Below are 27,713 nucleotides of genomic sequence, written 5' to 3'. Positions count from 1 at the left end.
CTACGCTCGAGAGCTACAAGGAAACGTCGCTGGGAATAACATACTGATTAGGCAGTAATATAGGATTGTCTTCCAAAGCGCCGAGTCACAGCCGGGCAGGCGGAGCAGCGCATCAGCAGCAGGTGGCCAGCCTGCGCTCGACTAGCGAAGCGTTAGATCGCGGCTGTTACGTCACGGGTAGCCATAGACCCGTGAACTCCAGCGGCGTCCAGCTCTAGGTATCGATCTCCCAAGTGCACTCATTGACTTCGAAGGTTTGCACTCAGGAGTCTCCCCCCCCCCCTCCCCCCAGGTCCACCTGAAGTACTCGCTGGCTCGCGGGTGCCGGCTTGGCCCCTGTTTAGGAGACAGGAGCCGGCAGTCACAGGAACGAGATGAGCAGCAGCAGTGCCTCTGCCCCCACTCGAAGGCGGATGATGGACAACGTCCAGAGGGTCATGCAGGTCAGTCTGCCAGCAGGCCTGCAGGGTGACGGTCGACTCCGCAGCCCACAGTGTTGCCTCGGAAGCTGGCGTTGCTGCTGGCAGCAGCAGCTTCCTTCCAGCTGAACTCGTGGTTCCATAGATGATCGAAGACACCCTCTCACTGGATAGCTGCAACTGACCCAAAAGCTGAGACTACGGTTGTGGTTGTGGTTCCATAGATGATCGAAGACGCCCGCTCACTGGATAGCTGCAACTGACCCAAAAACTGAGACTATTTACTGGGCAGTGGCAAATCAGCACTTAGCAATTAGACGATTGTTAAGGGTGAGATATTTATGTAGGAGCCTCCAGTGCGCTCTGTTGCGGTGGAATGGCTATGATATTATCACTACAGCAACACAGAGAACTGGAAGCGCCAACATGAATATCCCACCCTTAACAAATTTCAGATTTTCAGTGCCTCACCTTTCAGAGACTCTTTTCTATAGGTTCGGCACCTAAATACTTACTGTTGCATTGTACCTAATCTTTTTTATGAAACTCTGCTTTGTCGTCAGTACGACGGTATTTCTCAGCTTCCATGATCTCCTTATGCTTCGCTTGCAGACTTGCTCAATCGGTCATTCTCTCTTGCTGCGATAGCTTCCGTGTTTGCCGCTACTTGCTCAATCATATGGTACAGTAGAAAAGCCAAAGGCTAAATAAATACCTTTTTCTGAAAGTTTTTATTCTTCCACCATAAGCGTTATATTCTTCTAATCAATAAATATTGCCGGCCGGTGTGGCCGAGCGGTTCTAGGAGCTTCGGTTTGGAGCCGCGCGAACGCTACGGTCGAAGGTTCGAATCATGCCTCGGGCATGGATGTGTGTGATGTCCTTAGGTTAGTTAGGTTTAAGTAGTTCTAAGTTCTAAGGGACTGATGACCTCAGATGTTAAGTCCCATAGTGCTGAGAGCCATTTGAACCAATAAATATTCTGTACTACCTACTTTTAAAAGTATCCTATGTGTTAATTCGGCGTACAATCTAATTCTTCGATATATTTCTTCCATATTCGCCCAGATATTTCAGTGTGAAGGGTAACAAACATACCCACACAACATACCACACCTATTTCCACTTACAGTATGTATGGGATAATCACATATTTTGCTTTCATTTCACAGCTTTGTTCGCAAATGGAGGTTGTGTGTTTTCTTAGGTAATAATAACACTGTTTGAATATGAAAAAAGTAGTAAATCACTTAAAATAACGGGAATCGAACTATTCGTGCTTGAACTGGAACAATGATTCCAGTCTGTTGATTTTCCATCTTCTCTCTCGAAGAATGAGGGAAAAACAATTTTATCGACTCACGTTCTCAAGTAACTCACGGTCTCAGGTCTAACCACGGTATTAATCCACACCAGTATCTCTACTTACCGCATTATAACACGTAAAATACTTTAATTTACAGCTATTTTTAAGGTTTTAGTTTAGCATTCCTACGCTGTTACTGTGGTTAAAAGTAAATTAATTCTAGGGTATGTACCTTCACTCTTTTTAATAGTGAAAGAAAACATTGTGTGACTGAATTGAAACGTGTAACCGATTTTCAAGTGGAAGTCGGCTTCGAATTTAGTTATCATGAGACGACATGGATCACAACTTGTAAAACAGAACGATACTGAAGAGAGGAGATTGAAAGCTTTTCTGTATCTGTAAACAATAAAATTACCAGGTGGAGCTACGTGGATTCCAAATGGATCTGAAGGAACTTTTGTCTCCAATGGCCAATTGGTCAACTGCTTACTAATTCTGCAGCCACAGGTAAGCTGAAAACAGTATATGATATTCCTTGCGAATTCTTAGAGACGGCCATTCGCGAACAGAAAATCAAGGCGATAATGAGCCAAAGAAACGCTGAGGTCCAATGAAGCTATGACAAGTACTAGTTGATTACTGGCCAGCATGAAAAGGCTAGGGAATTCGACGGAATGTGAATAGCATGAACTAGGAACGCGTTACTAAATCACCAACTAAAACATTGTTTATTTGGTTGTACGGATTCACGAGCGTGCATTTATTTACCCGCGTGCGGCATTCGGTCAGATACTTACTCGAAACTTAGGTGATCTTGAAATTCGTTGATTGTGGTTGTTTCCTTGATCGATGTTCATTGCTGTCTCTGGCGTGCTGGCAGAAATCGATCCTCTGTGTCGTTATTTTCAGTTAAGATTGGATTCCATTATATGGATATCGTCTCAATTTTTACGAAGAGCTTAATTATAAACACTAATTAATGATTTTCTACCTTCAAGCTGTATTGACACATGTGTGATCCTTAACGGTCGTCTTCCACTGGGGATTTCTTTCTTATTTTTCGCTTAACATAACCTGTCTGTCTCTATTTCTATAAACGTTTGCAATCATCTGCCCAATCTTGACATAACAATATGTGAAATAAAAACAGCCATCAGCTCCGGAAGATAGTTGTAAAAAGCTCTTGACCTAGGTTGCTACCCGTATAAGTGTGCTATATTCAGAATCTTATTACCTGTTTATAAAATTTTATAAGTTACGTCAATGTATCTGGTAGCAGCCTCGGGTGCCTGGGCAGGTACAAACCTCACAATCTTAAGCATGGCTGATGCAGCAACTGTGCAAATGGAATAAAATCAGCCACCAGTTGGTGATGGTAGCAGTCAAAAGCTCTTGACCTACGTTTCAACCCATATAAATTGGCCTTCTTCAGAAGCCTTATTACCTGTCATTAAAAGTTTACAAGAAATGAGAACAGTGAGAAACTTAACATCAGGATTGATGGTCACGAAGTCAATGAAGTTAAGGAATTCTGCTACCTAGGCGGTAAAATAACCAATGACGGACGGAGCAAGGAGGACATCAAAAGCAGACTCGCTATGGCAAAAAAGGCATTTCTGGCCAAGAGAAGTCTACTAATATCAAATACCGGCCTTAATTTGAGGAAGAAATTTCTGAGGATGTACGTCTGGAGTACAGCATTGTATGGCAGTGAAACATGGACTGTGGGAAAACCGGAACAGAAGAGAATCGAAGCATTTGAGATGTGGTGCTATAGACGAATGTTGAAAATTAGGTGGACTGATAAGGTAAGGAATGAGGAGGTTCTATGCAGAATCGGAGAGGAAAGGAATATGTGGAAAACGCTGATAAGGAGGGGACAGGATGATAGGACATCTGCTAAGACATGAGGAAATGACTTCCATGGTACTAGAGGGACCTGTAGAGGGCAAAAACTGTAGAGGAAGACAGAGATTGGAATACGTCAAGGAAATAATTGAGGACGTAGGTTGCAAGTGCAACTCTGAGATGAAGAGGTTAGCACAGGAAAGGAATTCGTGGCGGGCCGCATCAAACCAGTCAGTAGATTGATGACCAAAAAAAAAAAAAGAAAAGAAAAGAGATACATCGATGTATTTGGTATCAGCCTTGGATATCACGGGAGGTACAAACGTTAGAAACTGAAGCATGGCTGCAGCAGCAATTGCGCAAATGTAATACACAGAAGCGCCAAAGGAACCGATATAGACATGCGCATTCAAATACAGCGATATCTAAAGAGGCATGATACGGCACTGTGGTCAGCAACGCCTATATAAGGCAACAAGGGGATTTTCCCCTACGACCATTTCACGAATGTACCGTGAATATCAGGAATCCCGTAAAACATCACATCTCCGACATCGCTGCGACCGGAAAAAGATCATGCAGGAACGGGACCAACGACACCTGAAGAGATTCGTTAAACGTGACAAAAGTGCAACGCTTCCGTAATTTGCTCCACATTTCAAGGTTGGGCCATCAGCATGTGTCAGCGTGCAAACCATTCAACGAAACATCATCGATATGGGCTTGCGGAGCCGAAGACCCACTCGTGTACCCTTGATGACTGCAAGACACAAAGCTTTACGCCTCACGTGGGCCAATCAATACTGACATTGGACTGTTGATGACTGGAAACATGTTGCCTGGTCGCACGAGCCTTGTTTCAAATTGTATCGAATGAATGGACGTTAAGGGGTATGGAGAGAAGCTCATGAATCCATGCACCCTGCATGTCAGCACGGGACTGTTCAAGCTGGAGGTGTGGTGCGTGTGCAGTTGGAATATTATGGGGCCCCTGATACGTCTAGATACGGGTCTGACAGTTGACACGGATGTAAGCATCCTGTCTGATCAACTGCATCCATTCTTATCCATTGTGCACTCCGACGGACTTGGGAAATTCCAGCATTGCAATCTGACACCCCACACGTGCAGAATTGCTACAGAGTGGCTTCAGGAACACTCCTCTGAGTTTAAACAGTCCCTCTGGCCACCAAACTCCCCAGACATGAACAGTAATGAGCATATCTGTGATGTTTGCAACGTACTGCTCAGAAGAGATCTCTACCCCCTCATACTCCTACGGATTTACGGACAGCACTGTAGAATTCGGCGTCAATTTACTCCAGTGCTACTCCAGACATTAGTCGAATTCACGCCACGTCTTGTTGCGGCACTTCTAGGTGCTCGCGGTGGCTCTACATGATATTAGGCAGGTATATCAGTTTCTTTGGCTCCTCGTTATATTTGGAATAAAAACAAATGACTTGAAGATTCCGTTGAAGGGCCATAGCGGCGGACCGATTTTCTGATCCATTTCCGATGACTCAGTTGCCGACCAGAAGTCAAACCTTTATCTTACTATTTTCTGCTCTGCAAGTCCTCCGTTCTCGTCTTTTAGTGAGACTTGGTGTCAGTTATTCGTTTTTGAAGCTCTTCGTATACGTTTCCTATCTCATCATCAGGATGATTTACATGGAATATCTTTTGTTATTTTCCAATATCAGCAAGAGAAGTCTCTATCATTTTATTATCTAGTATAAAGTCTACCCCTGAGTATCCTCCCTCTCTTTTCCTCCCGTCCTAAAACTGAAATTCTGTTACCAATTGTTTGGTTATAAAGTTTTCACACCATTTCTTTGAACTCTATTACGATCCTTTTAATGTTATTTAACTCTTCTTCTATTTCAAGTAATTCTCTTTCGGTGTCATAATATCCTACAGATTTTTCTTTTTTTTTGGCATCTTTATTTTGACTGGTTTGATGCGGTCCGCCACGAAATCCTCTCCTTTCTCAACCTCTTCATCTCAAAGTAGCGCTTGCAACCTGCTTTCTCAGTTATTTGCTGGTTTTCGGGATGTATTCTAATCTCTGTTTTCCTGTACCATTTTTGCCCTCTATAGCTCCCTCTAGAACAAGGGAAGTGTTTCCCTGTTGTCTTAACAGATGTCCTATTATCCTGACCCCTCTGCTTGTCAGCGTCTTCAACATATTAGTTTCCTCTTCGATTCTGAGCAGAACATCCTTATTTCCTATCTTATGAGTCAACCTAATTTTCAACATTAGTTTGTAGCATCAGTTCTCAAATGCCTCGATTCTCTTCTGTTCCGGATTCGCAATCCATGTATCACTACCATACAACACTTGCTCCAATCGTACATTCTCAGTAATTTCTTCCTCAAATTAAGGCCTATGTTTGATACTAGTAGACTTCTCTTTTTCAGGAATGCCCTTTTCTGCTTTTTGTATCCTCATTGCTCCGTCCGTCATTTCCTGCTTCACTTTCACTTTCACATCCACTCAGGATACCAATGTCATCAGCGAATCGCATCATTGATATCATTTCCACCTTGTATTGTAATCCCACTCCTGTACCTTTCTTTCATTTCCATCATTGCTCTTCGATGTAAAGATTGAATAGAAGGAGAGAAAACTACATACCTGTCTCACACCCTTTTTAATCCGAGCACATCTTTCCTTGTCCACTCTTATTATTCCCCCTTTGGCTCTTGTATATATTGTATATTACCCGTCTCTCCCAACGCTAACCCCTATTTTTGACAGAATTTCGAGCATCTTAAACCACTTTACATTGTCGAATGCTTTTTTCCAGTTCGACAGATGCTATGAATGTTCCTCTCTCGAGCATGGGTGTGTTTGTGTTGACCTTAGAGTAAGTAGTGGTAAGCTTAGGGGCCGATGACCTCAGCAGTTTGGTCCCATAAGACCTTACCACAAATTTCCAAATTTAACGCCAAGCTGATGGTCACCTAACACATCCTAAATTTTCTTTTTATTTATTCTGTACATTATTCTTGTCACCAACTTGGAAGCATGAGCTGTTAAGCTGATTGTGCGATAATTCTTACACTTGTAAGCTCTTGCAGTCTTCGGAGTTGTGTTGATGATATTTTCAAAACAGATGGTATGTCGCCAGACTCATACATTCTACACACCAGCGTGAATAGTCGTTTTTTTGCCACTTCCCCAATGATTTGAGAAATTCTGATGGAATTTTAACCATCCCTTCTGCCTTATTTAATCTCAAGTCCTCCAAAGGTCTCTTAAATTCTGATTCTAATGCTGGATCCCCTTTCTCTTCTAAATCGACTCCTGTTTATTCTTCTATCACATCAGCCAAATCTTCCCCCTCATAGACGCCTTCAGTGTACTATTTCCACCTATCCGCTCTCTCCTCTGCATTTAACAGCGGAGTTCCCATTGCACTTTTAATGTTATCAAACTTGCTTTTAATTTCACCGAAAATTATGTTGACTATCCTATAAGCTGTGTCTGTCCTTCCGACAATCACTTCTTTTTCTATTTCTTCCCATTTTTCCCTGCGGCCATTTCGTCTTAGCTTCCCTGAACTTCCTATTTATTTCATTTCTCAACGACTTGTATTTCTGTATATCTGAATTTCCCTGAGCATTTTTGTACTTCCTTCTTCCATCGATCAATTGAAGTATTTCTTCCGTTACCCATGGTTTCTTCGCAACCTATGATTTTCTTTCCAACTTCTGTGATTGCCCCTTTTACAGCTGTCCATTTTTCTTCAACTGTACTGCCTATTGAGCTATTCCTTATTGCTGTATCTACAGCCTTAGAGAACTTCTGACGTATGTCTTTATTCCTTATTACTTCTGTATTCCACTTCTTTGCGTACTGATTCTTCCTGACTATTCTCTCAAACTTCAGCTTACTCTTCATTGCTACTAAATTGTGATCTGCGTATTTTTCTGCTCTTGGGTATGCCTCACAATCCAGTATCTGATTTTGGAATCTCTGCCTGAGCAGGATGTAATCTAACTGAAATCTTCCCTTATCGCCCGGTCTTTTCCACGTATACCTCGTCCTCTAATGATTCTTGAGAGAGCACTCGCTATTAATAGCTGAAATTTATTACATAACTCAATTAGTCTTTTTCCTCTCTCATTCTTTGTCCCATATCCATATTCTCCTGTAACAGTTTCTTCTACTCCTTCCCGTACAACTGCATTCCTGTCACCCATGACCATTAGATTTCCATATCCTCTTACGTACTGTGTTACCCTTTCAACATCCTCACGTACTTTCTCCGTCTCTTCACCTTCAGCTTACTATTTCTGAATAAATTTAGCAGAAGCAGTTGGGTTTCTAATGTCCATGTTAGTGTCTATTCAACAAAATTTCACGAAGGATGTTGAGGATTCGGAAGTAGTTGCGAGTTCCTCTACTCTTGCCCGAGTTTCCTCAGTCCACGCCGGTCGTTGTGGTCGAGCGGTTCTAGGCTCTTCAGTCTGGAACCTCGCGACCGCTACGGTCGCAGATTCGAATCTTGCCTCGGGCATGGATGTGTGTGGTGTCCTTAGATTATTCAGGTTTAAGTAGTTCTAAGTTATAGGGGACTGATGACCTCAGACGTTAAGTCCCATAGTGCTCAGAGCCATCTGAATCATTTGAACCCTCAGTCTACTGCTCCCAACATTATTTCACCTGGGCAGGAATACTGTCGTCTCAAGAACTTGGAATTGGTATCCGCGACGCACAGTAGCATGCCAACATTCTAAATTTAAGAGACTAAGCCAATAGGATCAGTTTCGGTGCTGCTAACACAAGAGCAGGAACTTCTTGTTGTTAAGATCCTTTCACATGCGGAACAATCTTAGGTCCTAAAGTGATGACTTGTATGGTATTGTATGTTAACCGGGCACCTAGAAGCGACGGAGAGGCTCCGTCCCCGCCGCTGCCGCAGTGCCCCACGACGACTACCGCAGTCCACTTCACCCCTCCGCCGCCCCACGCCGAACCCAGGGTTATTGTGCGGTTCGGCCCCTGGTGGACCCCCCCAGGGAACGTTTCACACCAGACGAGTGTAACCCCTATGTTTGCGTGGTAGAGTAATGGTGGTGTACGCGTATGTGGAGAACTTGTTTGCGCAGCAATCGCCGACATAGTGTAGCTGAGGCGGAATGAGGGGAACCAGCCCACATTCGCCGAAGCAGATGGAAAACCGCCTAAGAACCATCCACAGACTGGCAGGTTCACCGGACCTCAACACAAATCCGCCGGGTGGATTCGTGCCGGGGACTAGGCGCTCCTTCCCGCCCGGAAAGCCGTGCCTTAGAACGCGGGCAAAGTGATGACTTACTTTGTAACAAGGCCTGACCTAAACAAGGACTGCATGTGAATCCTAAATCGTTCAAAACTTGGTGATTCAAGATCAGAAGATAAAAATAAGTAAAGTAAAAAATAAATTGTTGTTAACACGGAATTCGTAGTCTTCCTTCGGACATAGAACAGGCATATTTGTATTAATGAGATAGTCTCGTTTCTATCGTCAGTCTTCTGACTGATTTGCTGTGGCTCGCCTCGAATTCATTTTCTATGCCAACGTCATCATCTCAGTGTATCGCTTATACCCCTCGACCTCATAATTTGCGTTATTGCAAGATTTTTCTTGCTCAACATTGTGCCATCTGCAGTTATCTCTAGTATCATAAAAATGATTTCCTCATAACTTACACATGTCTCATCATCCTGTCTCTAGTCCATGTTTCCCACATGTTACTTTCCTCACCTATTCTGTAGAATGTACAGGACTAACTCATTTCCTCACAGTCCAAGGTTTCCGCACCCTTCTCTAGCAAAACATCACAGACGCTTCACTTGTTCTGTTTCGAGTTTTTCACTGTCCATGATTCGCTTCCACACAATGCTTTGCACCATACGTACATTTTAAAAAATTTCTTCCGCATATTAAGACCTATTTTTGATACCAGTTCACTTCTCCTGGCCAGGAATACCCTTTTTCCCAGTACTAGTCTGCTTTTTAAGCCCTCCTTGCACCGTTCATTATGGCTAGTTTTTCTGCCTATGTAGCAGGATTCCTTAACATCGTCTTCCTCGTGATCCCTAACTTTGATGTTAAGTTTCTCCCTGTCCATATTTCTGCTGCTTCTCTTTACTTCTGTTTACTTTCAATCAATATTCTGTTCTCATTAGACTGTTCATTCCATGCAAATGATCCCGTCATACCTTTGTAATTAGTAAATCTTCTCATTGATATCATTGCACCATGAATTTTAATGCCACTCTTGAACCTCCTTTTTATTTCCGTGATTGCTTCTTCGATTTGTGGACTGAACAGTAGGGAAGACAGACAGCATTCCTGTCTTACTCCCTTTTTAATCCGAGCGCATCTTTTTTGTACCCCTTCCGATTTATTTGATTTCACGTCTTCCAGAACTCCCCACCTCCTCCCTGATACAGACCTTCAATGTATTCTTCATCCTTGCTTTTAATTTCACTGGAGGATGATTTGACTTTTCTGTGTGATGATTCAGTCTTCATGGCGATCGTTTTGTTTTAGATTTCTTCACATTTTTCCGCAACCATTTCGCCTTGACTGTCTTGACTTACTATTTATTGAATTCCTAAGTGATTTACATTACTGTATTTCCGTCTTTCTCTGAACATTTTTATAGTTCATCCTTCGTCGATGAGTTGAAGTATTTCTTCTGTTACCTAAGCTTTCTTTGGAGTTACCTTTCTAGTACGTATGTTTGTCTTTCCAACACCTGTAATTACTCTTTCTAAATATGTCCACTCCTCCGCACCTGAACTGCCTCCTGTGATATTCCTCATCTCAGTTTGCACATCCTTAGGGAACGAGAAACGCGTATCATCATTCCTCAGTACTTCCGTATCCTCTTCCTTCAACATTATTTCATCCGGATTAGTCTCTTAAGGTAAAATTGATTCTTCATCATTACTAAATTTTGATCTAAGCCTATATCTGCTCCTGGGCACAGGTCGCAATGCAGTATCTGATCCCGAAATCTCTGTCTATGATGCAGTGTATCTGGGACCTTACCGTGTATTCCACTCGTTTCCAAATATACCTCCTCCTTTTCTATTCGTGAACAGTATTCACAGTTAAAATCTGAAATTTATTGCAGAAATCACTATTTCTTGTCTCTCATTCCTATTGCCTAGCCTATATCCTCCCGTAACCATTTTCTTTGTTCCTTCCACTGCAGCCGCTTTCCAATCTCCAATGATTATTAGTTTTTGATTTCCCTTAGGTACTAATTCAACCGTACCATACATATTCTCTATCTCTTCATATTCCGCTTGCGAGATCGGCATTTTTACCCGAACAACTGTTGTCGGTGTTGATTTTCTGATGAATCTGATGAAAACAGCCCTGTCACTGAAATGTTCACAGCAGCTCACCCTCTGTCCTACTTTCCTATTCATAACGAATCCTACTCTCGTTGTTCCATTTTCAGTTGCTGTTGATATTACGCTACAGTTTTCTGATCAGAAATCCTTGTCTTCATTCCATTTCACTTCACTGAACCCCACTCTATCTGGATGAAGCCTTAGCCTTTCCCTTTCCAGATTTTCTAGCTTCCTTACCATATTCAGACTTCTGACATTCCACGACACGATTTGTAGACTGTTACCCTTCAGTTGACTATACAATCTTCATCTCAGGGTCACCTACCTTTTGCAGATCTCTCCCAGAGATCCGAATGGGGAACTGGTCCGAAATCTTTTGCGAATGCAGACAGTATCACGAGATATTTACAGTTCACAGGCCATATGTCCTGTGGTTGACATTCCTTTCTGCAGCATCATGGCAGTGATTATTGCTGATTTTTTCACCTTTTAGGGGCAGTTTCCCATCCCAACATCCCAAGGGTATCAGAGAGCCCTGAATCTTTGTCTGCTCCAACCCCCGCTCCCCCCGCTTTGACCCTTTGACATGGCTGTTGGCAGAACGAGTGTGACATCTTGTCGAAGACTTTGATCGTCATTGCTGATGATTTTTACTCATAAATTAGACAGGGCAGCGTTCTTTTTATTTTTTATTTTTTAAAAAGCTGGTCAAAGACATGATCCTAGGCCATGACTTCATCAGCTGAGCCTTTACCTTCCGTAAAGCCAAAGTGACAGCCATCTAACAATCTAACAGATCCTGAACAGTAGTACGACAAATTTATTCTCCTGATACTGTCTAAGCTCACGTACTAGTCCTTTTTGAAAGATTTCTCGTTGTGGGTATATTTTGAAATGAAAGAGAAGGGAATACTATAAATCTAGTCGACATTTCAAGCAGAGGTACGATTGGAAGGCAGTCCCATGCCGGTATGTTCATTAGCGTATTCCTTCTGCCTATGGCGACACGAAGCCACGGGCATCAGCATTGCAGTGTAGAGCGACGTTGGACGTTTGTAGCGCATCGGCGCGTTGTCTCGTCGGAAACGAATCACCAGGCCCTGAGAAGCTCAGACGACGCGAACGGTACATTTGTTAATGAATCATTAGCGAGCAATTAATTACATTACGCGAGCACATATTCGTGTAACGAGGCGTTAATTACTCATTAAAAGTAACGGGTCATTTCCAGGCGATAAAACAGAAGCAATTGGACGCGCGCTCGAGTGTTTCTACTCGTTTATCTTCAAAGCCTGCGTCCTGCGACTCGGGTCGAGGGCCGTTCGAGAGCGACGCCGCACTGAGACGGCGACTGGCGTGTCCCTGCCTGGCCTGGCGCGTCCTTTCCGAAGGATGCTCCGCTCATTATAGAAATACAAATAAATTGGTGGCGCTGATTAAAAGGGACACTGTCTTGGCACATCAAGGAGCCTGCTAAAACACCAGTTAAATACTGGATGCGTATTCCCGCTGAATAGACAGTTCCTCTGCAGTATTTTCACCAAAAACCGTTACCGGCTTTTGGAACCTATTCTCATCAGTTGCAAAGGGTTTGTTACAGCGTTTCTCATATTGTCATTGCGTTTTACCGAACTGTACTGCCATTGGGAATCACTATTGTTTTTTATATCCATGAAGCCCTGAGTTAATATTGTTGTATTAGCTGAAGAATCTACTGCTGCGGACAACAGCTCAAACAAAAATACGCGAAAAGTACGCTATCGCCTATCAGAATATCAAGTCAGTCCGACATTTAAGAAACTTTTTTATTTTTATTTTTTTTTTAGTTTGCAGTTGGTACGCTCTCTTAGAGACAATTTACTTCGGTAATTGAACATACTATGAAATCACATACAGATTTTAATTTGGTAACAAAGTGGACTTTCAAGTTAGTTGTCAGTGATATCACGGTTTTGGGTAATAATTACCATACATTTTTTATTATGTTAACGGGCCCTTTGGGTCATCATAGCATACTGATGTGAGTGCTGTCATTGACCACATTGTCCGGGATCTGAAGTGTCTACCTTCAATATTTTCTCTTCCCTTCCACATACTACACACGTCATAAAAAGTTTTGCATCACCTCGGTTCAGAGAGTTCTGGAACCTGTAAAGAAAATTGGAATAGAGATCAACATAAACATCATTTCCGCCCTTTTTATTGCTCATGTAAACCACACATTGCTTGTTGAACCACCATAAAGCGAGACCTTCAGAGGTGGTGGTCCAGACTGCTGTACACATCGGTACCTCTAATACCCAGTAGCACGTCCTCTTGCATTGATGCATGTCTGTACTCGTCGTGGCATACTATCCACAAGTTCATCAAGGTACTGTTGCTCCAGGTTGTCCCACTCCTCAATGCTCAATGGCCGTGTGGCGTAGATCCATCACAGTGGTTGGTGGGTCTCGTCGTCCAGCCCTTTTCAATCCTTCTCAGCCATGTTAGATAGGGTTCATGTCTGGAGAACATGCCGGTCACTCTAGTCGAGCGATGTCGTTATCCTGAAGAAAGTCATTCACAAGATGAGCACAATGGCGACGTGAATCGTCGTCCATGAAGACGAATGCCTCGCCAATATGCTGCTGATATGGTTGCACTATTGGTCGGAAGATGGCATTGAAGTATCGCACAGCCGTTACGGCAACTTATATAAGACCACCAGGGGCGTACGTCGGCCCCACATAAAACCACCCCAAAACTGCAGGGAACCTCTACCTTGGTGAATCCGCTGTAAACTGTGCCTAAGGCGTTCAGCCTGACCGGGTTGCCTGTCTGGTTAACGGCATATGCGACACTCATCGGTGAAGATAACGTGATGCCAGTCATGAGCGGTCCATTCGGCACGTTATTGGGTCCATCTGTACCGCGCTGCATAGTGTCATTATTGCAAAGATAGACCTCGCCATGGACGTCGGGAATGAAGTTGCGCATCATGCAGCCTATTGCTCACAGTTTGAGTCGTAACACGACGTCATGTGGCTGCACGAAAAGCATTATTCAACATGGTGGCGTTGCTGTCAGGGTTCCTCCGAGCCATAATCCGTAGGTAGCTGTCATCCACTGCAGTAGTGGCCCTTGGGCGGCCTCAGCGAGGCATATCATCGACAGTTCCTGTCTCTCTGTATCTCCTCCATGTCCGAACAACATCGTTTTGGCTCACTCCGAGACGCCTGGACACTTCCCTTGTTTAGAGCCCTTCCTGGCACAGAGTAACAATGCGGATGCAATCGAACAGCGGCATTCACCGTCTAGGCATGGTTGAACTACAGACATCGCGGGCCGTGTACCTCCCTCTTGGTGGAAGGACTGGAACTGATTGGCTGTCGACCCACTCCGCCTAATAGGCGCTGATCATCCATGGTTCTTTACATCTTTGGGCGGTTTTTGTGTCATCTCTGAACAGTCAAACGGACTTTGTCTGTGATACAATACCCACAGTCAACGTCTATCTTCAGGAGTTCTGGGAACCGGGGTGATGCAAAACTTCTTGTTTCTGCATTCTTTTTGCATATATTATCACAATCAGTTTTATACCTATACTCAGTGTTTGCCTCTGCTATCCTACTCTTCTCAGTGACTCCTCAATTTTCATCCCACTCAAATAACACATTCTTTCTACACCACATCTCAAAACCGTCCATCCTTGCTCTGTTTAACTTCCTCACTGTCCACAGTTCAGCACCGTACGCAAGGACATTCGATACAAAACACTTTAACAGTCTTTTCCTTATGTCTCTGATCACAATCTTACAAAAACCCTTCTTTCTTATAAACTATCACTTTTTCCGTTACCATCTTGGTTTTAATTTCTGTTCTGCACTTTCAGTCGTTTTGTGTTCTGCTTTCTAGCTGTTTAAAGCTTTGCACATGTTCTCATGTTTCTACATACACCTATAGTTTCACCTTCTATTTCTTACTACTGCCATTCTGCCATTTGGTTGATTTTCATTCCGTACCTCTTTCCACTGTTCCCTACAACTCTTTCTCATTCGCTGATATAAGAACCATGTCATCTGCTAACTTCTTTCTCCAATTTTACACCAGAATCGTCTAGCGGACATTGCTCACTCGTATTACCTCGGCAAAGACTTAAAACGGTAAGAGACATACAGTCCTGCTGGTAGCCTATTTTGTCCTTTCACTCTCACTGCCGCTTTTTGATTGATATGTAACATATTTATAAATAGCCGGTTTCTCCAGTTCACTGCTCCACCTCTTCCCTCTATGTGCCTTTTCCGGGTCTATAAAACACATGTAATTGTTCTTTTTTCGATAAAACTTTCTCCAAAAATTTACAGGAATCCTAATGATCTTCTTTCTAAAATCAGACTGAACGTAAACAAAGTTCCTTTCTCCAAAAATTCACGAGAATCCTAATTTCCTTCTATCACAAAATCATGCTGCACCTAAGTCAAGTTGTCCTTCACTAACTTTACAGTCTTCTACACGCGATTTTTAACATAGCTTGGCTGGATGTGAAAGAAGTGTAACGATTCACTGCGTTCTTTGGTTCCCTTTTCCCCTGGTGCTGGAATCACTACCATTGTGAAACAGTACTCTCACCAGTCACCACTTTTCTTCATTTTGTTACACAACCTCGATATTACTCTCATTGCATCTTGATTCAATCTCTTGTTTCACCTTGTATCGTAATTGTATCTACTGTAGTCTCATTTTTCATTGCTACTGTCGCTCTCTTTACTTCTTGCATTACGACTTTCTCACCATTCAGTAATTCGAGCTCCAGAATTGTTTGTAGGTAGGCACTGGTACCAGGTGTCCAACTCAGGCTTCTACGGGTGCTTCTCCTCGATGCGGTACCAACACCGAAAAAATTTTCAACATCAGTTACTCTTCCAATCAATGCTACAAAACGTTTACACGATTCACTAGTAGCTCCATATTAACGGCGAACATCTCAGTTGCGTTACTAAGATGAAGTTCTTTCTCAAAAATAACAACATTGTTTCTGACACAATATTTCAGCTCAGAGTGTTCCGCCTATCTTCTAACGTACAGTCTATAATTCGGGAAAGTTTTAATCCAACTCACAGTTTTCTCACGTGACATCCCGACACCCATGGATCGAAGCAATCAGTTTATGAAGTATTTATCGGCTTCCTAAAACCATTTAACGAAGTAACATTCCAACGCTCATTAACAAAAGGACGACTAAGTGGGGTATCAAACTACGTCTGTGCATGGGTTGAAGATTCTTGGCATGAAGGAAGCAACACATCTAGGACGAAGAGTTATCGACAGACGCAGAAAAATCTTCAGGCACGCCAGAGATGTGTTCAGACCCTTATTGATTATTGTTGCTGTGGTTTTCAGTCCGAAGACTGATTTGATGCAGCTCTCCACACTACCCTAACCTCTGCAAGTCTCTTCATCTTTGCACAACTAAGGCAACCCACATCCACTTGAACTTTGTTACTGTATTTATCTCTTCTCTTCTACAGTTCTTATACTCCACGCAAATTGACAAATCGTTGATGTCTCAGAAAATGTCTTATCAATCGAACTTTCCTTAGGCATGTAGTGCTACGGATTCTTTTTTTTTTTATCAGTTCTGTTCTGGATTTCCTCATTAGTTACGCTGTCTACCCATTTATCTTCACCATTCTTCTGTAGCATCGCATTTCAAAACCTTCTGTTCTTTCATTGTACGAATATTATTGTCCACGTTTCACTTCCATACAAGGCTACACCCCAGACAAATACCATCACAAACAACTTCCTAAAACTTAAGTTTATATTCGATGTCCTCTTCAGAAACAGATTCCTTGCAATTGAAGTGTTGCAGAAACAAACATGCCAAATTTAAACAGACGCAAAATCCCCAAGATTGGTGATCTTTTACAGAAGCTCGAAATTTGAAAAAAATGGCTCTGAGCACTATGGGACTTAACAGCTGTGGTCATCAGTCCCCTAGAACTTAGAACTACTTAAACCTAACTAACCTAAGGATATCACACACATCCATGCCCGAGGCAGGATTCGAACCTGCGACCGTAGCAGTTTGAAATTTAGCGCGGACTTCAATGTGAGATGCTTGTAACAGTTTCCACAACGAAACTTTGTCTCGAAATCTGGCAGAAAATCCAAAGCGATTCTGGTTGTATGTGAAGTATGTTAGCGGTAAGAAACAATCAATGCCTTCTCTGCTTGATAGCAGTGGAGATACTACCGACGACAGTGCTACCAAAGCAGAGTTACTTAACACAGCCCTCCGAAATGCCTTCACAAAAGAAGACGAAGTAAATATTCCAGAATTCGAATTGAGAACAGCTGCAAACATGAGTAACGTAGAAATAAATATTCTCGGAGTAGTGAAGCAACTTAAATCACTTAATAAAAGCAAGTCTTTTGCTCCAGACTGTATACCAATTAGGTTCCTTTCGGAGTATGCTGATGCATTAGCTCCATACTTAACAATCATATACAACCGTTCGCTCGACGAAAGATCCGTATCCAAAGACTGGAAAGTTGCACAGGTCACACCAATATTCAAAAAAGGGAGTCGGAGTAAACCACTAACTTACAGGCCCATATCGTTAACGTAGATATGCAGCAGGATTTTAGAAGATATATTGTGTTCGAACGTAATGAATTACCTCGAAGAAAATTGTCTATTGACACACAGTCAACATGGGTTTAGAAAACATCGTTCCTGTGACACACAACTAGCTCTTTAATCACATGAAGTTCTGAGTGCTATTGACAAGGGATTTCAGATCAATTCCGTATTTCTGGATTTCCGGAAGGCTTTTGACACTGTACCACACAAGCGGCTCGTATTGAAATTGCGTGCTTATGGAATATCGTCACAGTTATGTGACTCGATCTGTGATTTCCTGTCAGAGAGGTCCCAGTTCGTTGTAATTGACGGAAAGTCATCGAATAAAACATAAGTGATATCTGGCGTTCCCCAAGGTAGTGTTATAGGCCCTTTGCTGCTCCTTATCTATATAAACGATTTGGGAAACAATCTGAGCAGCCGTCTTCGGTTGTTTGCAGATGACGCTGTCGTTTATCGACTAATAAAGTCATCAGAAGATCAAAACAAACTGCAAAACGATTTAGAAGATATATCGGAATGGTACGAAAAGTGGCAGTTGACCTTAAATAACGAAAAGTGTGAGGTCATCCACATGAGTGCTAAAAGGAACGCGTTAAACTTCGGTTACACGATAAATCAGTCTAATCTAAAAACCGCAAATTGAAGTAAATACCTAGGTATTACAATTACGAACAATTTAAATTGGAAGGAACACACAGAAAATGTTGTGGGGAAGGCTAACCAAAGACTGCGTTTCATTGGCAGGACACTTAGAAAATGTAACAGACCTACTAAGGATACTGCCTACACTACGCTTGTCCGTCCTCTTTTAGAATACTGTTGCGCAGTGTGGGATCTGTACCAGATAGGACTGACTGAGTACATCGAAAAAGTTCAAAGAAAGGCAGCACGTTTTGTATTATCGCGAAATATGGGAGAGTGTGTCACAGAAATGATACAGGATTTGGGATGGGCATCATTAAAAGAAAGGCGTTTTTCATTGCGATGGAATCTTCTGACGAAATTTCAATCACCAACTTTCCCTTCCGAATGCGAAAATATTTTGTTGACACCGTCTTACATAGGGAGGAACGATCACCACGATAAAATAAGGGAAATCAGAAGTCGTACGGAAAGATACAGGTGTTCATTCTTTCCGTGTGCTATACGAGATTGGAATAATAGAGAATTGTGATGGTGGTTCCATGAACCCTCTGCCAGGAATTTATATGTGATTTGCAGAGTATCCATGTAGATGTACCGGGTGATCAAAAAGTCAGTATAAATTTGAAAACTTAATGAACCACGGAATAATGTAGATAGAGAGGTAAAAATTGACACACATGCTTGGAATGACATGGGGTTTTATTAGAACAAAAAAAAAAAAAGAAACAAAGTTCTCAAAGTGTCCGACAGATGGCGCTAGACAGCAAAACGTCAGTGACTGCACATGACAATCATGTATAAAAGGAGCTGTAATGAGAGAGAGAGTCAGATGCACCAGCAGTCGCAGCATGTTGACGTTACCTGAAAAGGTGCTTTTAGTGAAGCTGTATTATCAGAATGGGGAAAGTGCTAGTTCAGCGAAACGATCCTATCGCCATAGGAAGGGAATTCGAACGGGTAAAGGTCCGTTGACAAATGCAGCTGTGGCGAGACTGATTTCGAAGTTCGAAGCCACGGGTTGTTTAGACTATAGACCCTGTAGTAGCCGACCGAGTACAAGGCGTAATGCTGCTGAGACAGTTCAGGAAGAAATGGAGACTGTAGCGGTTTCATTTATGCATGGGGAAGTCACCGCTCGTGCAGTCGCACGTCGCATCAGCATTCCATACACTACTGTTTGGTTGGCACTGAGGCGAACCCTCCGATGCTATCCTTACGTAATCCATTGGCATCATAAACTGCTACCTGGCGATTTAGGGAAGGGGAGGGCATTTGCAGTGTGGGAGTTTCAAAAGATAGTAGAAGATGACGATTGGTTGAGTAACGTGTTGTGGACCGATGAAGCTCATTTCATGCTCCGAGGGGCTGTTAACGCCCACAACTGCAGAATTTGGGCTACCGAAAATCCTAGAACTGTCGTGGAAACTCCATTGCACAACGAGAAAGTCACGGTATGGTTTGGATTTACCACATCGACAGTTATCGGGCCTTTTTTCTTTGAGAAAAATGCGTGATTCTGGTATTGTAACTGCTATCGTGACGGGTGAGAGGTACGCCGATATGTTACAGAATCGCATCATCCCCAGCCTGGCTGATAAACACCTGCTGGAACGTACGATGTTTATGCAGGTTGGTGCTCCAACCTATATTGCTAGACACGTGAAATATCTCTTGTGCGCGTTGTTTGGTGATGATCGTGTGCTCAGCCACTTTCGTCATGCTTGGCTTCCCAGGTCCCCTGACTTCAGTCCGTGCGATTATTGGCTTTGGGGTTACCTGAAGTTGCAAGTGTATCGTGATCGACCAACATCTCTAGGGATGCTGAAAGACAACATCCGACGCCAATGCCTCACCATAACTCCGGACATGCTTTACAGTGCTATTCACAACATTATTCCTCAACTACAGCTATTGTTGAGGAATGATGGTGGACATATTGAGCTTTTCCAGTAAAGAACATCATCTTTGCTTTGTCTTACTTTATTATGCTAATTATTGCAATTCTGATCAGATGAAGCGCTATCTGTCGGACATTTTTTGAACTTTTGTATTTTTTTGGTTTTAATAAAACCCCATGTCATTCCAAGCATGTGTGTCAATTTGTACATCTCTATCTACATTATTCCGTGATTTATTCAGTTTTCAAATTTATACTGACTTTTTGACCATCCGCTAGATGTAGATGTAGAATTCCCAGTTTACATTGTATATGCTATTTAGTGCAGCCATCATCAGTTATTTTGCTGCTTATATTGCGAACCTCATTTACTACATTTAGTGTCTCACTTTGTAATCGAATTCCCTCAGCATCGCCTGATTTCATTCGACTATATTCCCATACCTCTGTTATGGTTTTGTTGATGTTCAGCTTACATCCTCCTGTCAAGACACTGTCCTGTCCGTTCAGCTGCATTTCCAAGTTCTTTCCTGTATTTCACACAATTAAAATGTAATCGGAAAACCTCATTGTTTATAGTTCTTCTTCCGGAAATTTAATTTCCTTTCCAAACATGTCCTCGCGTTCCTTCACAGATATCTCATTGTACATTTTGAATAACATAAGCGATAGGCTACGACCGTGTCTCACTCCCTTGATAACTGCTGCTTCACTTTCATGCCGTCTGCACTGGTGATTACCATCTGGTTTCTGTAAAAGCGGTGAATAACCCTTCGCTTCCCGTGCTTTATACCCCTACCTTCAGAATTTCAAACAGTGTACGCGATTAAACATCGGTATCTTTCTCTCAGTTCACATATGCTTTAAACTACGTTTGTCTTTCCTTAACCTATCTCCTAAGATAAGTAGTAAAGTCAGAACTGCCTCGCGTGTTCCCCCATTTCACCGAAACCCAAACTGATCTTCTCCGAGATTGGTTTTACCGGTTTTTCCTTTCTTCTGTAAATAATTCGAGTCAGTATCTTGCAACTATGACTTAAAAGAAATATTATTCAGTAATATTCTCTGTTCACCTGTACTGATATATAGAGACGAAATGCTTCGTAAAATCTCGAAAAGTTCTTGACTGATTTAGTTCAGATTCCTACACAATACTCTATTAAATATTCTGACGGACGTAAGCTATACATTTATTGAAACAGCAATGTACACGTTTTCTTTTAAAACTGGCTGGGGGGGAAGAATACAGAACTACATGGCCGTGTATTTTTTTTAAACGGAGAAACAATACAACTGGGAGAAAGAGTTACTCTGATGGTTAAATGCCCAGCTGTTGTAGTTGAGCCGGCCATGGTGGCCGAGCGGTTCTAGGCGCTACAGTCTGGAACCGCGCGACCGCTACGGTCGCAGGTTCGAATCCTGCCTCGGACATGGATGTGTGTGATGTCTTTAGGTTAGTTAGGTTTAAGTAGTTCTGAGTTCTATGGGACTGATGACCTCAGATGTTAATTCCCGTAGTAATCAGAACCATTTAAACCATTTTTAGGGAACAGAATCCAACCAACTGCAGATTATGGCGCACGTTGGAACAACTGATGCCTGTTGTCTGGGCTCCGAGATCATACTTGACTCACTCCAGCGACTGGCAGGGAAGGTTGAGAGGACCAGCCTTGCGCACGGAGTTTCAACGAAGCCGGCAGCAGGATTATCGCCAGAATTAAGTATGTGTGTGTGTGTAGGGGGGGGGGGGGCTTTCGTGGGTCGAGTGGAAGGACTGAACCAGAGACTCCGAAGGTTCTGTGACAGGCTAGGCTGCCTTTTTTGGACTTGCGCCTTAGGAGTGAGAACTGTAGTCACCCTAGATAGGCTCTACTGAGGTAGTTGACTGTGTGTGGGGCGGAGACAAGGATATTTTTTAACTTAGGCGAATCTTCATCCATTGCAGAACAGCTGTAGGAAACTCAGAAGTATCAAGGTGAGATCGAAAGGAATGCCTCCCACAGGTGAGAATATTAAAATTCTAATGGTTAACTGCCGAACAAAATGCATGAGTTTGGAGAGCTCCTGTAAAACAGTGTAGCTCACACAATATTAGGTACAGAAAACTGGTTGAAACGTGAAATTGACAGCAATGAGGTTTTTGGGGAAAATGTATGTGTGAAAGGATAGGCAAATGGGAAACGGAGGTGGCGTATTTGTCGCAGTAGACAAGAAACTCAAATTCACCGAGATAGAATTAAAGCTACATGTGAGACTGTCTGGGCTAGACTCAGTATCAGTGGTGGGCATAAAATGATAATTGGAGTCTTCTATAGCCCTCGAGATGCTTCTCCTGATGCAAACGAAAACTTTAGAGAAAACCTCTGTTCACTTGTACGTAAGTTCCCCGATCGCAGTATAACTTTAATCAACCAACAATAAATATGGGAAATTACAGTTTTGTTAGCGGTGCGCGTGAAAAGTATTCTGTGAAACAGTACTAAATGCCTTCCCTGAAATCTGCTCACAACAGATAGTTCGGAACCCCTCTCAGGATGGAAATATGTTGGATTTAGTGGTAACAAATAGATCTGACCTTTTTGGTGATGTCCACATGGAAACTGGTATCAGTCACCATGATGTGGTTCTCAAGTTTAAAGGAGTTGTGGACCATACACTTGATAGATATGTACCCAACAGAGCAGTTTATAATGGGTAGGATCGCCCATACTATACAATCACTGTAAAGAAATTTCTAAAGAAACAAAGATTACTGCTTAACAGGTGTAAAACAAAATGTTGGGCTATAGACGGACGCGTTTCGCTGTCAAGAGAGCAATGCATAAAGCTTTCAGTGACCGCCGTAGCAGAATATTATCAAATAATATTCTACAAACACACATGAAATTCTGGTCGTATGTAAAGGCTGTTAGTGGCACCGAAGTTGGTGTCCGGTTTCTAGCGAGTGAGACAGGAACTGAAATTGAGGGTAGCAAAGCAAAAGCTGAAATGCTTAACTCCTTTTTGAAATGTTCCATTACAAAGGAAAACCCAGGAGAACTGCTCCAATTTAATCATTGTACCACTGAAAAGATGACTGAAATAAAATGGCTCTGAGCACTATGGGACTTAACATCTGTGGTCATCAGTCCCCTAGAACTTAGAACTACTTAAACCTAACTAACCTAAGGACATCACACACATCCATTCCCGAGGCAGGATTCGAACCTGCGACCGTAGCAGTCGCGCGGTTCCGAACTGAGCGCCTAGAACGACTGAAATAAGTATTAGTGTCAGTTGTGTCGAGAAACAGCTGAAATAATTGAGATTGAACAACGTGCCAGGTTCCGGTGGAATCCCTATCAAATTCTGTACTTCATTTGCGGCTGTGTTAGCCCCTCTCCGATCTATAATCTATCGTAGATCTCTCCAGCAAAAAACTGTGCCCAGTTCTAGAAGAAAGCAGAGGTTACACCCTCTTACAGGAAGGGCAGTAGAAGTGGTCCACAGAAGTGCCGTCCAGTATCCTTGACGTCGATTTTTTGCAGAATCTTAGAACATTTTCTCCACTCAAACATAATGAAGTACCTCGAACAGAATGACATCCTCCATGCCAACCAGCACCGATTCCGAGAAAATCGATCATGTGAAACCCAACTCGCACTTTTATCACGTGGTGTACTGAAAGCTTTGGATGAACACCGTCAGGGAGATGCAGTATTTCTTCATTTCCGAAAAACATTTGACTCAGTATCACACCTATGCTTATTGTCAAAAGTAGAGTCATATGGGGTATTAAGTGAAATTTGTGACAGGATTGAGGACTTTTTGGTAGGGAGGACGCAGCATATAATCTTGGGTGGTGATTCATCGTCAAATGTAGAAGTAATTTGGGTGCGGCCGAGAGAACTGTGTTGGGAAACTTGCTGTTCATGCTGTATATTAATAACCTTGCAGACAATATTAACAGTAACCTCAGACATTTTGCAAATTAACCAGCTGTCTATAATAAAGTACTGTCTGAAAGAAGCTGCATAAATATTCAGTCAGGTCTTGATAAGATTTCAAAGTGGTGCAAAGATTAGCAACTTGCTTTAAATGTCCAGAAATGTAAAACTGTGCGCTTCACAAAACGAAAAAACATACGTAGGTTGCAACTTAGATAGTGGCAACACTGCTGTGGAGACACTATGCAATGACATCTACTATTGTCTCTGATAGCACATTTTGTTGAAATACCTACCTTACCTCCGAGCACGTCACCGGCGTGCGCACAATCGAGCGGAACACGGTAACTTGTGAGCGAGCGGTCTAACGTAACGGTGTCACTATGTTTTCGGAACAGGAATAACGGAGCTGGGTCAAGATTGAATGTGTCAGAGGTCATACAGCACGACTGTGTCATCAAAGTCTTCAAGAGGCGTGCGAGTAATCAGCATGGCCGTACAGAACAGTGGCGCAACAATTCGTGGGCGCATACAGCGCAAGCTGTGGCTGCTCTGTTCGGTCGGTGGGACTGGGAAGTACTGTACCATCCACCATATTCCACGGACTTTAGTCCTTGTGACTTTGATTTGATTCCAAAGATGAAGGAACCACTTTGTGGCATTCACTTCAAAACTGTTCCAGAGATTCGATAGGCAGTAGACGGCTCCATTCTCACCATTAACAGAATAGCCTCTGCTAACGGTATACATCGCTGGCAACTGGTTATACACAACACTGGTGACTACTTTTAAGGACAGAAACAGGTGCAAACATGTAACTCTTTCTTATCGCTTGCGAATAATTAGTTGCCATTATTTAAGTTCAAAACCCCGTAGTATCCTACGACTATAATATTAATAAGTCACTGTTGAAATTGGTCAACTCATACAAATACCTGGGTGTAACACTTTGAAGGGATACGAAACGGAGTGATCTCATAGGCTCACTCGTTGGTGGGGCACGCGGTAGACTTCGGTTTATTGGTAGAATACTGGTCTAAGTGCACTCAGTCTACAAAGGAGAACGCTTACCAATAAGTTGTGCGGCTGGTTCCAGAGTATTGCTTAAGTGTGTTGGTCCCGTACCACATAGCACTGGCAGCGGATATTGGACATATACAGAGAAGAGCACCGTAAATGGTAACACGTTTGTTTGATGCAAAGGAGAGAGTCATAGTAAGATTCTTGAAGATAGACGTCAACTATCCCAAGAAATTCTTCTAACGAAGTTTTAAGAACAGGCTCTAAATGATGACTCTGGGAATATACTACAACCTTCTACTTATTGCTCACATAGGGTTCGTGAGAATTAGATTAGAATATTACAGCATGCACAGAGGCATTCAAATATTCATTCTTCCCGCGCTCCATACGGGAATGGAACTGGAAGAAACCCTTATAACTGGTACAATGGGTCATACTTCACGATGGTTTGAAGAGTATAGATGTAGATGTAGATGTATATGCAGATATGATTTATTACAAAATCTAGTTGCAGCCTTCAAAGTGAGGGAAGTCGCAACGAGGAGCCGAGTTCCTCAGCTTGACACAATTCCCAGGGATACCTCTCATTAGGAATTATACCCCCTCACTGTACTTATGTAGCAAATTGCAAAGCGTCACCGGTTTGCTAGTGTAGGGCGTTTCAAAAAGGACTTTACAAATCTGAAAATCCATATAAATTAATTCACAGTACCTACAGATGTGACTGTAGTGTCAATTTGTGGGAAAATATTTCAGGTTTTGTCTAGCGTAGTTCGCTAGTGCCGAATTGCACCGTAAGCAGCGCTAGCGGCAGTTGCGTTAAAGATGGCTGCCTTCGCTGGACTCGGGCGTGCTAGCTGTGTCTTTTGGTTTGGAGAATCGAAGTCGGCGACAACAGTTCAGCGTAATTTCCGTAGCAAGTACGCTAAAGATCCTCCTAGTAGGCCTACAGTTTATGAGTGGCATAAATGTTTTGTAGAAACAGGGTGCTCGGTAAGACTCTGGAAATCATCAGGTCGTCCAAGCACATCTGAAGACGTCGTTGAGCGAGTGAGACGAACTTTTGTCATCAGCCCTACGAAATCGACTCCGCGTGCATCTCGAAAACTGCAAATCCCACGTACGACTTTTTGGCGTTTGTTGAGAAACCGTTTTCATTTAGGACAGTACAGATTGACGAACGTACAAGCGATAAAAGACACTGATAAAATTGTTCGCAAGAACTTCTGTGCTGATATGTTTAATCGACTACTTGAGGATGAACATTTTTCGGACAAAATCATCTTTTCTGACGAATCGACTTTTCAGTTAAGTGGCAAGGTTAACAAACACAACTGTAAAATTTGGCGCAGTAAAAATCCACATCAAACATTGCAACAAGTTCGTGATAGCCCTAAATCGAACTTTTTTGTGCATTGAGCAAGAACAAAGTGTACACCCCCTTTTTTTCGTGAGAGAACCAGCAGCGGGATACTATACCTAGATATGTTACAACAATTTTTGATACCACAGATCGATGAGGATGATCAAGAACAAAATGTTTGATTTATACAAGATGGTGCACCATCCTATTACCTGGATGACGCCCAGAATTTTCCTAGTGACTGCTTTCCAGATCAATGGATTGGCTGTAATGCGGCAATTGCCTGGCCCCACGTTCCCCAGACCTGACACCACCCGATTTTTTTTAATGGGGTTTCATCAAGGATATCGTGGTTGTACTTCCTTTGCCGGCTTCTCTACCCGTACTTAGCGCAAAAATTTACTCCGCCACTGAGCAAGTTACACCTGCAATGCTACAACGAGTTTGGGAAGAAACTTACTTCCGATGGGATGTGTACAGGACAACCAACGGAAGGCATATACAACATCTTTAGTTTAAGGTAGGAAAACGTGATGTGTTTCCCTACAAAACAACACTAAATCCAGCTCTATATCTTCTTTGAAAAAATGTATGTGTATTTTTAAAGTTGTTAAGTCCTCTTTGTAACCCCCTGTGTATTCATGACTTGGCAAACAACATTAAGAGTAACCTTAGACTTTTTTTGCAGATGACACAGTTCTCTGGGAAAAGTATCAACAAAAAATGCACAGATTTCTTCCTGATCTTGATGAGATTTCGAAGTGGTTGAATGGTTAGGAACTTGATTCAAATGTTCAGAAGTGTAAAAGTGTGCCCTACACAAAACACAGAATCGTAGTAACCCTATGAGTACAGTGTCAAGTAATGAAGACTGGAATCAGTCAATTCACACAAACACCTGATTATGACAGTTTGAGGATATATAAAATGGGTTGATGACGTAGACTCGTCGTAGGTGAGGCAGATTGTAACTCATAGGCACATAGGATACGGGGAAAGTGCAGTCATTTTACAAAGGAGATTGCTTACAAATGACTTGTGCATATTACCTTGCAATACTGCTGTAGTGTGTCGGACCCATACCACATAGGACTGAAAGAGGATACTTAAAATATTCAAAGAAGCACAGCATCTTGAATCTTCACAGGGCGTCGCGGAATTACTGTAAAACCAGAACAGAGTGACACTGAAGTTATGCATCAAACACACGGCGGAAGCGTTGCAAAGATTCAAGAATCAGTATTAAATGAGCAGTCTAGGAATATAAAACAGTCTCCTACATATCGCTCACG

The sequence above is a fragment of the Schistocerca americana genome, chromosome 2, assembly GCF_021461395.2.
Source record: "Schistocerca americana isolate TAMUIC-IGC-003095 chromosome 2, iqSchAmer2.1, whole genome shotgun sequence".
Taxonomy (NCBI): domain Eukaryota; kingdom Metazoa; phylum Arthropoda; class Insecta; order Orthoptera; family Acrididae; genus Schistocerca; species Schistocerca americana.
The sequence above is the reverse complement of the archived record's forward strand: the minus strand, read 5'-3'. Positions refer to the sequence as shown.